This window comes from Sus scrofa, chromosome 1 (genome assembly GCF_000003025.6).
Source record: "Sus scrofa isolate TJ Tabasco breed Duroc chromosome 1, Sscrofa11.1, whole genome shotgun sequence".
NCBI classification, from domain to species: Eukaryota; Metazoa; Chordata; class Mammalia; order Artiodactyla; family Suidae; genus Sus; species Sus scrofa.
Window position 1 is genome coordinate 209,431,061 of NC_010443.5, and position 8,047 is coordinate 209,439,107.

Genomic DNA, 8,047 nt, shown 5'->3' on the forward strand with positions numbered 1-8,047 from the left:
TATAACCTGCAATTTATCCTGACTAATTCTGTACCAGTCAACTGGTACAGTTTTCCTCCTGGAGGAAAACATATGTAGCTTAAAGTAGTGTGACTTTGCATATACTTTTAAAAATGTATGTTCCTATTTATTCATATATACATATACACACACAAACTACTTATATAAATGGATAAATTATACTTTAAAAATCCTACAGAGCACAAAGTGAGGACAACTACCCTTTGCTCTTAGAGATCTTTGTATTTATTCTTTTAGTCCTGTTCCCAAATGTTTGCAAATAGAGTATACTCTAAAGGTAAGCTGGCTTTCATCCTTTGCCAAAGTTCAGATTTCATTTTGATGGCTTTTTCCAAAAAGTGTTCCATAAAGCGTTCCAGGCTTTGATTCAAACACAGGTGATATTTCCCAGCTGGTTGACACTCAGGTTGTTTAATTAGCTCTAGAATGGTATTTTATAGGAATAGAGGATATTGTTGAAATTAGTTATGGATGCTTATGCTGATCCTTCCTTTGATCTTATTCTAAGTCACAGAAAATCCCTCCTTGGGTACTCTGTTTAGGGACCTGGCATCATATGAAGTTTTCCTACTTTCCTGAAGTATCAATTTCACACTGGGAGTACGAATATTCTGTGTAGAGATGTTGGTGGACATGTGTATGACGGCAAACCACAAATGCTATATATTATTCCTCCATACTTAACTTTTCTGCCTTTTTATGTTAATAGAATAAACCAGCATTGCTATCCAAAAACCATAGATTCCAACAAATCAATAAAAAATGACAGACAATCCAGAGAAAATAGACAAAGGATATGAACAAGCAGTTTACAAAAGAGGAAACCAGGATGACCATTATGTATATAAAAAGATGTTCAATTTCATGAATAATTAGGAGACTGCAACAGAGAAATGCTATTTTGTAGCCATAAAATTAGACATAATTATAAAATCTCATAATGAGTAGCATACTGAAAAGGTGAATTGAATTCTAATGCATTGTTACTGGAAGTGAACATTGATATGACCAATTTAAAGAACAGGGAGGGAGGGAATGGGATAGACTGGGAATCTGGGCTTAATGTAAACTGTTGCCTTTGGAATGGATAAGTAATGAGATCTTGCTGTATAGCACTGGGAACTATATCTAGTCACTTATGATGGAGCATGATGGAGGATAATGTGAGAAAAATAATGTATCTATGTATGTATGACTGGGTCGCATTGCTGTACAGTAGAAAATTGACAGAATCCTGTAAACAAAATACAATGGAAAAAGTAAAAATCATTTAAAAAAATAAAAGAAAATAACAATTGGGAATTATTTAGTGTTATGTGTTGAATTGTGCCTGCACCTCCCCCCCAAAGATCTATTAAAATCTTTATCCCCAGTCCTTCAGAATGCGACCTTAGTCAGAAATAGGATTATTACAGATGTCATTAGTTAAGATGATGTCATACTTGAGTAAAGATGATGTCATATGCTAACATGAATGATGTCCTTTTCAGAAGATGGCCATGTCCAGATACAAGGAGATGCCCTGTGACCATGGAGGCAGAGATTAGTTATGCTGCCATGAAGCCAGGAATGTCTGGGGCTATCAGAAGCTGGAAGGAATAGGAAAGAATCCTCTCCTAGAGAGTTTGTGGACAGCATGGCCTTGACAACACCTGGACTTCAGACTTCCAGGCTTCAGGAACAGTGAGACAATACTTTTCTCTTGTTTAAGCCACCCACTTTCAGGTACTTTGATAGGACAGTCTTAGGAAACTAGTACATTTAGTAAAGCTGACAATGTACATGCTGATCCATAGTTCTACTTACCCTTCTCTCTCACACACACAAAGAACCTAGTGTTCAAACTGAGGTCTACCTAAAGTTTATCTTTTAAAACCTCAATAATAGACATATATGTGTATGTATGAAAGAATGGCAGTCAAGAACCCTATATTAATGTGGCTTTGACCCCTCACCCTAGCTTCAACTAGAGTTATTTGGTTTTTGTTCTCCTATCCTTTCCTTTGAATGAAGACTTCCCTGACTAAATAAAAGCTCAAAAACAACTGGACTAAGAAAACATTCTTTTCTAAAATGATGGCATTTCCTTTTTAAAAGTCCTTTGATCTAATTTAAAGCTTTTTCTATTTGCACTTGCATTTTTGCGTTACAATTTTATCTCTGTCCCACAATACAATATTCTTATTTTAGTAAAATGTTTTCTCCCTCCTGGTATTTTTACTCCTATCTAAGTCTAGTTTTTTTTTTTTTTTTTTTACATATATTAGTAGCACTAATGTGTCTGTTGTATTTCAAGATTCACTTAAGCACATTTTTGTTAGATATTTTTAAGTAGTTTGTAAATGATTATAATCAATTTTGGATAGCAAGAAATATGGATCAAAATTTATAATTATTTATTTTTGCATGTGAATATCCCATTTTTTTTCAGCATGGTTTGTTGAAACGATTATCCTTTTCCACTGAATTTCCTGTTTACCTTTGTTGAAAAGAAATTGACCATACATGAATGAGTCTGTTTCTGGACTCTTTATTCTGTTCCATTGATATATTTGTCTCTCTTTAGACAATATCACATTCTTTATTACTATAGCTATAGCATAACTCCTAGAATGAGGTAGTAGTCTGTTCTTTTTTTCAACTTGTTTTTGGCTCATAAAATTCACAGTTATGGATTATGGACCTAAATTTAAAATCTAAAACTTCAAAACTTCTAAAACAGGAGTTCCTGTCATGGCTCAGCTGAATTGAATCTAGTATCCATGAGATCACATGTTCAATCCTTGGCCTCACTCAGTGGGTTAAGAATCTGGCATTGCCATGAGCTGTGGTGTAGGTTATAGACATGACTTGGATCCCATGTTGCTGTGGCTGTGGTGTAGGCCAGTGACTAAAGCTCCGATTTGACCCCTGACCTGGGAACCTCCAGATGCTGTAGGTGTGGCCCTAAAAAGACCAAAAAAAAAAAAATCCATAAAACTTCTAAAATCAACAGAAAACAAAATTTTTGATTGTGTGTTTAGGCAGAGAATGTTTATGTGTAATATCAGAAGCATAATTCACAGAAGAAAATGTTGATAAATTATATTTTATCAAAATTAAGAGCTTCTGCTTATTAAAAGACATTGGCAAGAGAATGGAAAGTCACAAACTAGGAGAATATCTAAAATTAAAAAGATTGACCATGGCAAGTGTTGGTGAAGATATGGAAGAACTCCAACCTGTATACACCACTGATAGGAATCTAAAATGGTATAGACACCATGGAAAACAGTTAGGCAGTTTCTTCTAAACTTAAGCATATACTGTCATACAATCCATTCAGTTTATCCAAAGTAAAATAAAAGATATGTTTATTCAATGGTATAGGAAACTGTAAATGTTCACAATGGATTTATTTATAAGTTGGACACAATCCAAAGGTCCATCAACAGGTGAATGAATAAACAAATGGTGGTATATCCACACAATGAACACTACTCAACAATAAGAAGGACTGAATTGTTGATACATGCACCAGTGGGGAGGAATGTTCCAGCTATTCTTTTGATAGCACTGTCCCCATGCGGGGAGCCCAGGAGATGCAGGGACTTGAGAAAGGGACCTTGCCTGACAGCAGAAAAACCCAAAGACAGGTTCCTAAACAAGGAAGGGAGCTCACCTGAATGGTACAAACCGAAGGTGGGCTTCTGGTCAGGATAAAAGCCTGCCTGAACAGCACAAGCCAAAGGTGGGCTTCTGGTCAGGATGAAAGCCTGCCTGTATGGTGAAAAACTGAGGGCAGGCTGAGGCCTGCCTGTGTGGTGAAAAACTGAGGATAGGCCTCAGGTTACACAGCTCTCATTTTGATGTTGATGGGGAAGAACTGGGACTTTCCTGGGAAAGAGAACATGTACCGGAGAACATGGATTGTTTCTTGGGTGACCTAGTCTTTCCTGCTGTTTTATTTGTTATTCAGTTTTTCCTTAGTCTTTCCTGATTATTTGCTTATTATCCTTATTTTCCATTCTTATTTTCCTGTGGTGATTTGTGATTTAACAAAATTACAACAATAATATAATAAGAATTTCATCCTGAAGGACTTTCCCCTATTTAAATCCAACTTAATTAAAACATAGTGTTTATCTACTAAATAGGTACACAGTAAACTTTAGAGTTAGGATTTTAATGAGGCTCATAGAAGTTAGACATATATTATTCTTGATCAAGACACCTAGCTATGAGTTATAGAAGGTTTTAAGTGATAGCTATTTAAGTTGGTTTATATTTTCTTACACTGTCTCCCTGCCATAACGCTTTAAAGATAAACACTAGTCTAAAAACAAGATTTGTGAATGCCAAATTCTTGAGTCTGTGACCTCTTCAACTTGTAAAGACTTGATGGCCATGGGATGATTTGTACTGTGTCTCCTCCTTTCCACATGATGTATTGTACCTAATTGTCCTTAAATTGTACTCACTAAATTTAGTTAAGATAAAGATCTTAGAACATGATGTATAGCTGCTGTACCATGTAAAAGTTAACTGATGTACTTTTAACACTATGATGTAATCTATAATTAGAAACTATCTATATAATCAACCACTATGCAAATAAAATTTGAGCAGTCCAGCTCCCTGAAAGAAGGGACAAAGAGGCTGTCTCCGTGTGCAACCGCCAACGCTGTCCATCTCCTTCGGGGAAAGTGCACTCCCTGGCTACTGGAGCTGGCCTCCAGCATCCCCTTTCTCTGTTTCAGCGGCACTGCAAGTCTTTCACTTCAACTATGACCATCTCTTTTTATTTTGTTGTTTTTATCTAGAACACACAACTTCCTCTTTAGTTATCTGAATTATATTCATCCTTAAGTTTCCACTTTATACTTCAGTTCATCTGAGAAGCTTTCCTGGACCATGGAAGTCATTGTTATGTGTTCCTGTGTTATTTCCCTGTCAGAAGAGCATAGTGATTTAGCCTAGAAAGATGTAGATTTTGGTGTTAAGCAGAACTCTCTCAAAATCTCCAATTTCCTCTTTCTTAGCAGTGAGACTTGGGATAAGTTACACTACTAGGCTAAGCGTCAGTTTTTTTCAGTTGTAAAGTGATCCTACTAAGTTATATAAAAACTAGAGGAGGAGTTCCCACTGTGACTCAGCAGGTTAAGAACCCAACACAATGTCTATGAGGATTCGGGTTTGATCCCAGGCTCTATTAAGTGGGTTAAGGATCTGACCTTGCTGCAAGCTATGGTTTAGGTCACAGATGTGGTTCAGATCTGGTGTTTCCATGGCTATGGTGTAGGCCTGCAGCTGCAGCTCTGAATCGACCCCTAGCCTGGGAACTTCCATATACTGCAGGTCATAAAAAAAGAAAAAAATTAGAGGAGATAATACATATAAAATGTTTAGCATAGTGCATGATTTTTTTTTTTTAGTATTCATGATAGCTATTATTTTACTCTTATTTATCATTCTCTGCCATCAAATATAAGTTCTGCTAGTTAAGAGCTATGTTTCTTATTAATGATGGTAGCCTGAATCTAGTACAGTGTGTGGCAAGTATAGGTAAATGACTATAAGAATGAAAACTTAAGCCATTCTGTTCCCATAAGGATAGCCCCCGTGGTTAGTGAGATGCTTTTCACTCTGATAATCCTCAAGCTACCACAGAAACAGAAGCAGCCTGTGTCCAATGTAGCTGACTCCCTGACTGCAATTAGTTGGCCCAGGGATTGGTTGCCTCTCTAGTTGGACCAATACATTGATGCTTTTAGATTTTTCACTTTGGCTTGAGACATAGTTGTTCTAACCTTCTCTGTGTGATTGAGGCTGTTACATGTTAACTTTGGGAGTTCTCGGTGACTTTATCCTGGCTACGTTGGGGAGAGAAAACCTACCTTGAAAAAATAATAAAGCTATTAAGAGGGAAAGGTAGACAAATGACACTGGGCACTGGTGGGAATAAGGATGGGTGTAGCTGAGGGTGTGCACTTAGGTAAGTCAGGGCTAAAGAGGAGTGAGATTTAGGTAGTGATTTTTACTATTACCTAATTTGCACTCATTTCACCTCATGGTCAGTGGGGGCTGAGGACATTTGGTTCATTTGAGAACTGCCCCAACAAAAGTAGAGATTTTTCTTAAACATGGGATTAATTTTAGTTTTTTTTTCTTTATTTTTTCTTTTTGTCTTTTTAGGGCTGCACCTGGCACATATGGAGGTTCCCAGGCTAAGGGTCTAATTGAAGCTACAGATGTCAGCCTATGCCATAGCCACAGCAATGCTGGGGATCTGAGCCATGTCTTTGACCTACACTACAGCTCACGGCAATGCTGGGGATCTGAGCCATGTCTTTGACCTACACTATAGCTCACAGCAATGCTGGATCCTTAACCCACTGAGTAAGATCAATGATTGAACCCACAACCTCATGGTTCCTAGTTGGATTAATTTCTGCTGTACCACAATGGGAACTCCAGGTTATAGTTTCTTAAGTTCTATAATCAGTGTTACTCCTTGTGGATGAAAGCAAATGCTACAGCTCAGGTGTGTTTAACACTTTCAGTTTTCCTTATTTAAGGTCAAGTTAGTTCATAAAACAAGTACAAAAGAATTACTATAATAGAGTAAAACTTTTAACAAGCCATTGCCTATATGTCATAATCAAGTGTTGACTTTTTTGTTGCTTTAAATTCCTTGTAGTTCAGTTCCTGTTGTGGCGCAGCAGAAATGAATCTAACTAGTAACCATGAGTTTGTGGGTTCAATCCTTGGCCTCACTCAGTGTGTTAAGGATCTGGCGTTGCTGTGAGCTGTGGTGTAGGCTGGCAGCTGTAGCTTCAATTAAACCCCTAACCTGGGAACCTCTATATGCTGCGGGTGCAGCCCTCAAAAGCAAAAAAAAAAAAAAAAAGTAAATAAATAAATAAAATAAAAATAAAAAAAATACTTTGTAGTTATTCACAAGAGGCAAGATATTTGGCTCAAGATAAGGAAACAATATTTATAGTCTTTCCAACTCAAATATAGACTATACATATGTTAGAAGACCATTAATAAAGCAAATATGTTGTCTTATTCAAAGCTAGCCAGTGTAAGGAAATTATAAACTGGTTAGGAATATCCTCTAAGAAATTTAGACCTCTCTGATGGGGATCTGAGCTAGCCACTAGGCTGAGACATTGATGCTTTTTTCCTTCATTTTATGTATTTTGAAAATCTTCAGGCGCCTGAAACAAATCTTAGAAAGTTCCCTTGTCCCCAGGCTTATCAACTTTTGCAAATCAATCATTGAGGCCATCATTCCTACTAGTCCACAGTCAGCCAGGCTCTGCATCTCAAACCAGTCAGGACTCAACTGGGAAAAATCTGCCATAACTACAGTGGAATGATAGGGCATCTAAGATTATTTCTGCTGTTATACAGGATAAATTCACATACGTTCTTCCCAAAATATTCCTAAGACATACTTCCACTGAAAGATGTTGGGCAAAAAGTAGGAAACATCATACATCAGCTGCTGTTTTGTTTTCCTTGGTGGGGAAAGTGGCATGAAGAATTCAGAATAACAGGTTAAAATGATCATCTAAAAATTCTGAATTGCTCATTCTCAAATATTCTCTCCTTTGAGCCTCTGCTTTTCTTTTTTCTTTTTTTTTTTTTTTTTTTGTCTTTTCTAGGGCCGCACCCATGGCATATGGAGGTTCTCAGGATAGGGGTCTAATTGGAGCTTTAGCCGCTGGTCTATGCCAGAGCCATAGCAAAGCCAGATCTGAGCTGCATCTGTGACCTACACCACAGCTCACGGCAACACTGGATTCTTAACCCACTAAGCAAGGCTAGGGATTGAACTTGCCACCTCATGGTTCCTAGGTGGATGCATTAGCCACTGAGCCACATGGGAATTCCAAGCCTCTGCTTTTCTGTTTCTCTCTTCAAATCTGATATTATAAGTAAAGAAATAACAGAAGAAAATGGGAACACATTGCCAAAAAGATCTGCAAGCTGATTTTTATTCAGCCAAATTTATTTTTAAAGAAAACCTAATACC

The 8,047-nt window shown here is 37.2% G+C and overlaps 1 long non-coding RNA gene across 1 annotated transcript in view; it reads left to right on the plus strand.

The window, feature by feature from the left end:
- Positions 1-2,762, plus strand: part of LOC106509174 — a 65,189-nt gene extending 62,427 nt beyond the window's left edge. Inside the window, exon 6 of the long non-coding RNA XR_001306472.2 lies at positions 1,512-2,762. This is a non-coding gene — a long non-coding RNA (uncharacterized LOC106509174). The remainder of the gene's footprint in view (positions 1-1,511) is intronic.